The following is an 8,458-nucleotide window of genomic DNA, read 5'->3' on the forward strand; positions in this document are numbered from 1 at the left end:
ATGCATTTTCCTTTTCACCAGTTGTTCAGTGAAAAGGTTAAGGGGGTAATTCATAGAATATAGCGCACAAGTGGCGCACGCAGCTGGCGCACAGTGTGCGTGTGCGGCAGTCTGCGCAAGCCGCGTGCGCCAAAATCCATTTCTGCGCACAGCGTATTCATGGATTTTAACATCCATAACCAGCCGTGGTGCAGAGTGGTGCAGCGACCCTGCAGCTGCGCCAGTTATGCCCCCAACGCCTCCCCGTGCACCATGAACAGCGCACAAATCCCGTACATGGCGTACAGGCCAGTGGACCAGCATACAGCTCCCCAACCACGAAAACGTCCGTAAAACTCCCTGCGCACCCCTCCGAATACACTTACCCCACTGCGTGGGAAGTTTTACACGCGATTGGCCTTGGGCGAGTGGGGTAAGTGTATTCTGAGGGGTGAGCGGGGAGTTTCACACGTGATAGGCCTTGGGCAAGCGGGGTACGTGTATTTTGGGGGTGCGCAGGAAGTTTCACACGGAATTGCCTTGGGCGAGTGGGGTGCGTGTATTCTGAGGGGTGCGCGGGGACTTTCACACGGGATAGGCCTTGGGCGAGTGGGGTACGTGTATTCTGAGGGGTGTGCAGGGAGTTTCACACGCGATAGGCCTTGGGCGAGCGGGGTATGTGTATTTCGGGGGTGCGCGGGAAGTTTTAAACGTGATTGGCCTTGGGCGAGTGGGGTACGTGTATTCTGATCGGTGCGCTGGGAGTTTTACACGCGATAGGCCTTGGGCGAGCGGAGTACGTGTATTCTGAGGGGTGCACGGGGAGTTTCACACGTGATAGGCCTTGGGCGAGCGGGGTACGTGTATTCCTGGGGTGCGTGGGAACTTTTACATGCCATTTTGCTGTCTGAGCGGGGTACGTGTATTCTGAGGGGTGCACGGGAACTTTCACATGTGAATTTGCTTGCAGAGCGGGGTACGTGTATCCAGTGGGATGCGCGGGGTGTTACAAGGAATTGCCAGTGTGGGTCTTCCCAGGTGTGCCTTCGACCCCCTCCCCAGCCTGTGCAGGCAGCCAACACCACAGGGGACCACCCTGCACCCCTCGCCATGTCCCGCAGGCACCCCATCCACCATGGGCATGCCCCCCAGCCAGCCCACATGTCACCTTGCACTAGAGATCACCGACTCATGTCCCTCAGCACCCCTACCCACCCACCCAGCACCACCCACCCAGCATTGAGGGGCACCTGCCAGCAGTCCCCGACTCATGTCCCTCAACACCCCCACCCACCCAGCATTGAGGGGCACCTGTCAGCAGACCCCGACTAGTGTCCCTCAGCACCCCCACCCACCCAGCATTGAGGGGCACCTGCCAGCAGGCCCCGACTCGTGTCCCTCAGCACCCCCACCCACCCAGCATTGAGGGGCACCTGCCAGCAGTCCCCGACTCATGTCCCTCAGCACCCCCACCCACCCAGCATTGAGGGGCACCTGCCAGCAGGCCCCGACTAGTGTCCCTCAACACCCCCACCCACCCAGCATTGAGGGGCACCTGCCAGCAGGCCCCGACCCGTGTCCCTCAGCACCCCCACCCACCCAGCATTGAGGGGCACCTGCCAGCAGGCCCCGACTCATGTCCCTCAGCACCCCCACCCACCCATCATTGAGGGGCACCTGCCAGCAGGCCCCGACTCATGTCCCTCAGCACCCCCACCCACCCAGCATTGAGGGGCACCTGCCAGCATGCCCCGACTCATGTCCCCCCCAACACGTCATAAAGATGCACAATCATGGGCCTCATGTGCACCAAAATCCCACAGCACCCCACCCCAGTCTTGAGAGGCAATCAAGTCCCCAATCCACCCCACACTGAAATGGCTTTTCCATGACACAAACCGAAAGTCAACTATGTACATCAAAACATGTCCCTCACACACACACCCTGGGTGCAAGTGATTGTCTAAATCTACTTTTTCACATGCAGTAACCCAATGAGCAAATGCCACACATGGAAGTAAGAAACAAAAATGTATTAAGAACAAAATTAATGAAATGAAATGAAAGCATAAAACATATTTCAAACGATGAAATGAAATGTATGTCCGAAACATAATAAAAAAACATATGAAGAACCAATCCAAAGTGAAGAAAAAAAAACAAGTGTCCAATCTCACGATTCACCAAATGAAATCCAAAGGAAACGTACATTGTAAAATCCATTGATCCATGGTGATAAAATAAAATAAAATCCTCACATTATCCACTCTTCAACTATGTGCACAGAGTTCATCCAGGGTCCATTAGCCTAACGAAAGAAATTAAACCTATCCAAAAAAACTACCTAAGAAAAGAACTATATACAAATGTGTGGGGCATAGTCCAAACACCCCAAATCAAAAGAAAACGAAAATGAAACCTAACACTAAAAACTATATACAATGGCGGCGGACTAGTCCGACGGCTCATGTTCCGATTTCCCGGGCCAGGGCATCATCGAACTCCTGCTCAATGTCCTGGAGGCGGTCCTCTTCCATGGCCCAGAGGGTTCGCAGGGACGATGCCATGTTGACCTCCAACTCCCTGCGAATTGTCTCGAGGCACTCGGCCCGCCTCAGTGCCCTCCGCATGGAGTTCTCCGTCCTGACCATTGTGAGCCGTGCCTCTTCTGCCCGCCGCCGCTCCGCATCTATGGCCTGGCCCAACCGCTGCCACACGGAAGACACTTCCAATCCTGGGTCCTCCTGCCCTCTGGCCGATGCCTGCCCCTCGGATGTTGAAGGCCCCGAGCCATCATATCTCCCACCTTGTTGCTGCTGCTGCTGCTGTGCCTGTGCCTGTGCCCTGGCTCTTGCTGCCTGCACGTCCTCCTCCGGCTGGGGTGCAGTTGTTGTGGTGGCCACCTCTGCTGGACGTCCGACTCCCGACTGTGGCAGGGATGTGTTCTCCACCAGCCTGGCCGCAGGGTCAGAGTCAGCTCCACAGGGTACCCAGGTGATAGATGGGTGGGAAGATGGCATGGAGGATGACTGGCGCATAGGGGGTTCAGGTGAGGAGCGGGTCGGAATAAGGTCCAGCATACGGAGGAATCCAGCCCTGGTGAACCGTCCCAGTAGGTCAACGTGGTCAACGAGGCATCCGAGATGACATGCAGTGTCTTCACGAAAACACTGCAGGTCACCTCGCATGCCCCGTTGATGCAACGCCATCCCAGCTAGGACAGGCTCAACCCGGTCCCGGATTGCCACGTCCGCAGGGAGAGGAAGGCCAGTTGTTGTGTGCTCATCCCCTCCCTGAAAACGGGTCTGGACGTAGGCATCCCTGCTGGTGCAGGATGATGCAGTCACAGGATCGGGGACAGGATTACACACAGGCACCACTGCGGCGGCCTGTGTTGCCTCCTGTCCCTGCCCCTGCACTGCAACACTAGCACCAGTGGAATCCTCACTTTCAGACCCCGTGTGTGTCCCTTCCACGGCCTCCTCCTCCAACAAACCCCCCACCAACCTGGATGACTCCATGCCATCTTCCTCCGTTGGACCCTGTGGGGTCTCAGCTGCCCCTTCTGCTGCCGAGGAGTCCACCTCTGACCTCCGCCTCTTGGACATACCCTCGGCAGCTGCGGCCTGGGACGCGGCACCAGACTCCTCACTCCCCGATGAGATGACAACCTGGGAGGGGAGCCGGGCCTTGCATCTCCAGCTGGTGGTGCGATCCCTGCCGCTTTACTCCACAGCACCCCCTCCGCCCTCTTCATCAGTTGACGCTGCAGACAGGGAGAGATAGAACACAGGCATCAGGGCACTGTACAATGGACTGATACACACATGACAGCTGCACATGAGTGGCAGTGTAAAACTACAGACATGGCATCACACTCCCCAACACACATGTCATTTCAACTCACACACATGAGCACAGGCTGGTATGGTTGTGACAGTTGACTGTCCCTTATGTCATCATCATTGATTGTCAGCTGGTATGTGCCAGGGCTGTGTGTACTCCACAGGGGTAGGATTTTAGGTGAAGTAATTGGCCACCAGCTGTGTACGGGCTGCCTCACCATGTGCCCTTTCACCTCCCATGCGCAGCCGGCGTGCATGTGGTTGGGGATGTGGGGGCACCACCATGTCCACCGGCAGGCTCCGGCGGCGGGTTGAAATGTTGTGCAGGACACATGCTGCCACTATGATCCTGCACACTACTGGGGGCGCGTATAGCAGCTGCCCACCAGAGCGGTCAAGGGAGCGAAAGCGTGACTTTAGCACTCCGAATGTGCGCTCCACTATGCCCCGGGTTGCAATATGGGCTGTGTTGTATCTTACCTCAGGTGGTGTGGTGGGGTTCCGAATTGGCTTCATCATGTGGGTGCTCAGAGGGTAGGCACTGTACCCTAGGGAGGTGATGATGGGTATCATTAGTGGGGTTGTGGGATCAGTATCTGACATACATGCATGTGCAGAGGCATTTATACTCACCAAGCAGCCATGTATCTCCATGCCGCCCAGCTTCTAGGTCCCTGTTTAGGGGTGATATTCTGAATATAAAACTATCATGGCTGGACCCTGGATAGTTGGCATATACTGAGGTTTTGATTCCCTTGGCATCACATACTACCTTCACGTTGATGGAATGTCAGTGCTTGCGGTTTCTATAGATGTGCTCAGTTGCCCTGGGTGGACGTAGAGCCACATGGGTGCAATCAATGGCACCAAGCACTTTGGGGAAGTGTGCCACCCCGTAAAATTCCTGGACGGCAGCCTGCCTTTCTGCAGGTGTTCTGGGCATGTATATGTGCCTGCGGACTGAAGAGCGTGCAGTCATGATGGCCAACACCTGGTGTAGGCAGCGTGACTGCGTGGCCTGTGACACCCCCCCCACTATGGCACTTGTCCGCTGAAATGAACCAGTGGCCAAGAAGTGCAGTACATTGAGCACCTTTTCCAAGGGGATCAGTGCTTGGGAGCACAGGGTGGGTGATGTGAGGTCATCCTCCCACTCACTCACCAGGTCAAGTATTATGTGTGGTGGAAACCTGTACCTCCCATACACCTGGTCATCAGGCATCCCAAAAAGGCTGGTCGTGGGTGTAAAAATTCGGGGCCTGGCTATCCTCCTCCTCCTCCTGCGGTGTCCCACGACCACTGCTGCGAGGAACGATATATTCATCCTAGTGTCTGAGCTTGTTTGTTTTTTGCGCGCACTTTTATGCTGCACGAGGCCGCGTATGCCTGCTTCCTGCTGACGTACTTGTTTCCGGATTAGCACATCTTTTTTGGCGCACGCGTTTCCCCTGTTCGACTCCAGGAATACGTGTTGTAGGCGTGCGTTTGGACGTTGCAAGCATTTACCTCATGTACTTCCCCCGTAACGCCCACATGTTCACGCGTTGTTCCCCATTCCCCGTGTTACACCCCGTGTTACGCCCACGTTTGTTCTGTGCGCTGCGCTATGTCTGCTTTTGCTGTGCATGTAGCGCACACCGTTTGATGACGTGTGCGCCCGCGTGCGCCACCCACAATTTTAGCGCACATCCCAGGATTTACACGCGCACAGACTTCCATGAATCGATGTGCGCGTCTTTGGCACGCTTGCGCTGCGATTTTCACGCTTGCGCTGCGATTTTCACACTTGCGCTGCGATTTTCGGTGCACATTAGTTCCATGAATCGGCCTGTTAGTTTGGACTTAAATGTCTTTACTGCGCTTATCATTTGCTGCACCCCCGCTTGTACCTCTGCAGCATGCGCTCAATCCAGGGCAGAAAGTGAGCCCTCATATCTTGTGTGTTTTAAGCACAGACGTAGTTGTTTTAAACTGCAGCAGTTTTTGCTAATGCTGGTGTCAGAAAAAAGTAGCATTGAAGTCATTTAAACGTCCCCTCGGGGCACCAGGGACCACTTCCCACACCCCATTCAGAATCCTTTCAATTCTACGATAGAACATGTTCCACTCCAGAGGTTTTGAGACTTGCTTTACAACTTGCAAGAGAACTAACTTGCTTCTGGAATCATAGCTGGCCACACTATTGTATTCCAAATCTGCATCTAACACTTTCATAGGAAAAAAATAATAATTTCTAAACTCAAAAATGCTGCATTCACTGTGTTTCTTTTTTTGTCAGACTACCTCACAAATACCCCATCATTTCTGTGCCCCTTCCTTTGTGTTTCATCACAGGTTGCATTTATAAAGATGTCATATGCGTGACAAACTGCTTAATCACATGTTAATGCTTCTGTTGTGCTGACAGCAATTATTAGGAAATTAAACTGTTGGTTCATGGGTGCCAACTTTTGATTTTCACTACAGGAGCAGAAATACCCTACCCTCTCCCCTGAATATAAGCAAGCGACCAGCCCAACCCATGCCTTGACCAAATACATTTGATAGGAATTGCAAAAGTCATATGATAACAAGCAGTTCTTTATATTTAACATCTCAGCAACAGTCTCTCAACCTGCTGAGCTACCCTGGTAACCTTCTACTGTAGATTGTGTCTATTGATCCCTTAATGTACTCAAAATCACTGTATTACCCACTGTTTTTTGGGTGCTCCCTAGCCAGGGAAGTGATTTAAAGTGGAAATGATGCACAGTGTGGAGTTTGGAAAGAAGCAGCATGAAAAAAGTTCCCCCATTTTAAAACTTCTATTTTTGCTGGGACCAACAAGGCTGCAGCTATTATTAGAAACGGCAGGGTACTAAGCACACATAAATGGACTTATTCCATCACTGTCTCACAACTTGAAGATCTAGTAAAGTTTCTAGAACTCCAGAAGCTGATGGTACAATATGGGAATGTCCAGGAAAGGGTCCCAACAACTGACACTCGAGTTCAGCCTTAACCCAGGACTGCCATCTTGTGCTCTTACAGCAGCAGATCTGCCACTCAACCTAGAGCTATTCTCCTGCAAGAAATCTCCAACCCCAAGCCCCAGAACAATCCCACGCCACCCCATCTACACAAGGACCCTGTAATGCCCCTTGCTCCCCATGCACAACTGGAACTTCCCCTTGGCACTGGTGCATTGCAAGCCTGGCAATTATTTCACCCAAGCACTAAACTTTTCAACGCCCACACAGAAGTGTGCACAGGGATTGTCTGTATATATATTAAACTTGCCACAGCCTACCACTAGAGTAGCCACTCCCCCATGCCATCACCAGTAGCAGGGTTATTGTCCCAAAAGTCTGACTGTTGACAATTGCTGGCATGTAGCTTTAGTAATAAAGACTTCAGTACACCACAGTAAACAAATCGTTGTGTATTCATTTTCTCTGACAGCAAACACTAACCCTGGGCTGACTTCCAGTTATGTGAGTTACTATTAGAAACGGCAGGGCTCTGGCAAGTAAGTCCTGAGGGGGCTTGCTCGCCAGAGCCCTGCCTTCTAAAAATAGCTCAAAAGACTGAAAATGAGCCCATGGTCGAAACGGAGGTATGCAGCTATCATGCTGCATGTCTCCGCTTCGCCCTGGGCTGACTTCCAGTTATGTGAGTTACTATTAGAAACGGCAGGGCTCTGGTGAGGAAGTCCGAGGGGGCTTGCTCACCAGAGCCCTGCCTTCTACAAAATAGCTCACATGATTGCAAACAAGCCCAGGGTGAAGCAGAGACATTAAACAACATAGCTAAATGTCTCCATTTCACCCCGGGCTTCGTTCTGCCGAGCTGCCCGCCCCTCTGACAGCACACACAACAGCTGTGCACACAGGGGCTGCAGTGGCTCGGCAGAAAGAACAAAAAAAAGATTAACTTCCCCCATCCACCCGACCCGACCCAACTTACCTCAGCAAAAGATGTTTTCCTGCCCCTGTCAGCTCGCTCCTACAATCCAAGCCCCAGCATCAGCCACCTCCAAAACATATCGAAAAAACAATGCGAGGCGCCATGGTGCTTTTAAAGAAAAAAGCCTGGGCAAACTGAGGAGCACAAAGAAACCACTGTGGCCAATGGGAGCACAGCTCCCAGCAAGGAACGTGCTCTGGCCAATCACAAGGTGCAATCTATATGCTATAAAGAATTGCAGGCCTGTGATTGGTCAGAGCACTTCCTGGCATCATTTTCTTTTTTTTTTCTTCTTTTTTCTTCTGAAACTCAAGCACAAGCTACTTCAAAGGCTCTGGTGAGCTACTGGTAGCTCGTGATCGACTGTTTGGAGACCACTGCTGTACACTATATTGAATTGAATCAAATAGCCTGTCTTTCGTTGAAACCCAAAGTTGTTTTGAATTAGGTCAATTGTCGCTCCACCATAACCTCTTGGATTAATGTCCACTTCATGGAAATACTTGGGTTCAAATTTCTTCCATCCCACGTTCGGAATTAGTGTATATTTGGCTCCGGAATCCATCATCGTCACCACTGGTACTCCAATGACATGAATAATAGTTGTTGGGCTTTCTAGATCTCCTTCACTTTCTACCGCTGAAACAGACTCTTCACCTTCATCACTGTTTTCATTTCCCATCCAATTT

The 8,458-nt window shown here is 52.2% G+C and overlaps 1 long non-coding RNA gene across 1 annotated transcript in view; it reads right to left on the reverse strand.

The window, feature by feature from the left end:
* LOC138579595 (uncharacterized) overlaps positions 1 to 7,865 on the reverse strand; it is a 71,970-nt gene extending 64,105 nt beyond the window's left edge. The window contains exon 1 of the long non-coding RNA XR_011304090.1: positions 7,770 to 7,865. This is a non-coding gene — a long non-coding RNA (uncharacterized lncRNA). The remainder of the gene's footprint in view (positions 1 to 7,769) is intronic.
* Positions 7,866 to 8,458: the final 593 nt, after the last annotated feature.

This window comes from Ambystoma mexicanum, chromosome 3p (genome assembly GCF_040938575.1).
Source record: "Ambystoma mexicanum isolate Mex_15411 chromosome 3p, UKY_AmexF1_1, whole genome shotgun sequence".
NCBI lineage: Eukaryota > Metazoa > Chordata > Amphibia > Caudata > Ambystomatidae > Ambystoma > Ambystoma mexicanum.